Raw genomic sequence first — 1,129 nt, 5'->3', positions numbered from 1 at the left:
GATACAGAGGTTGGGAGGGAGGGAGACACAAGAGGAAAGAGATATGGGTACATATGTATATGTATAACTGATTCACTTTGTTATAAAGCAGAAACTAACACACCATTGTAAAGCAATTATACTCCAATAAAGATGTAATAAAAAAATAAAAAGGCAAGCTAGTGCTCACTTCGGCAGCACATACACTAAAATTGGAATGAGGGCTTCCCTGGTGGTGCAGTGGTTAAGAATCTACCTGCCAATGCAGTGGGTACGGGTTTGAGCCCTTGTACAGGAAGATCCCACATGATGCGGAGCAGCTAAGCCGTGTGCCACAATTACTCAGCCTGAGCTCTAGAGCCTGTGAGCCACGGCTACTGAAGCCCGTAAGCCTAGAGCCCATTGTCTGCAACAAAAGAAACCACCACAATGAGAACCCCGTGCACCACAGCGAAGAGTAGCCCCCTCTCGCCACAACTAGAGAAAACCAGCATGCAGCAATGAAAACTCAACACAGCCTAAATAAATAAATAAATAAACAAATAAATAAATTTATTAAAAGATAAATAAATAAAATAAAATTGCAACGATACAGAGAAGATTAGGATGGCCCCTACACAAGGATGATGCACAAATTCATGAAGTGTTCCATATTTTTCTGGGAATGTAAACTGGTACAATCATTATGAAGAACAGCATGGAAGTTCCTTAAAAAAACTAAAAATAGAACTACCATATGACCCAGCAATCCCACTCCTGGGCATATATCCAGAGCAAACCATAATTCGAAAAGCTGTATGCACCCCAATGTTCATTGCAGCACTATTTACAATAGCCAAGACATGGAAGCAACATAAACATCCATCGACAAATGAATGGATAAAGAAGATTTGGTACATATATACAATGGAATATTACTCAGCCATAAGAAAGAATGAAATAATGCCATTTGCAGCAACGTGGATGGACCTAGAGATTATCATACTAAGTGAAGTAAGTCAGAGAAAGACAAATATCATGTTATATCACTTATATGTGGAATCTAAAAAATGCTACATGAAATTATTTACAAAACAGAAACAGACTTTGAAAGCAAACTTATGGTTACCAAAGGGGAAACATGGAGGGAGAGGTAAATCAGAAACTTGAC

The 1,129-nt window shown here is 38.8% G+C and overlaps 1 non-coding gene across 1 annotated transcript; it reads left to right on the top strand.

Annotated features, from left to right (window-relative positions):
* Nucleotides 1–531: 531 nt before the first annotated feature.
* LOC132437451 (U6 spliceosomal RNA) lies at nucleotides 532–637 on the top strand. The gene has a single exon (XR_009522034.1). It is a non-coding gene; the product is annotated as a U6 spliceosomal RNA (small nuclear RNA).
* The last annotated feature ends 492 nt before the right edge of the window (nucleotides 638–1,129 follow it).

The sequence above is a fragment of the Delphinus delphis genome, chromosome 14, assembly GCF_949987515.2.
Source record: "Delphinus delphis chromosome 14, mDelDel1.2, whole genome shotgun sequence".
Taxonomy (NCBI): Eukaryota; Metazoa; Chordata; class Mammalia; order Artiodactyla; family Delphinidae; genus Delphinus; species Delphinus delphis.
This window is presented reverse-complemented; position numbering and strand designations above follow the sequence as displayed.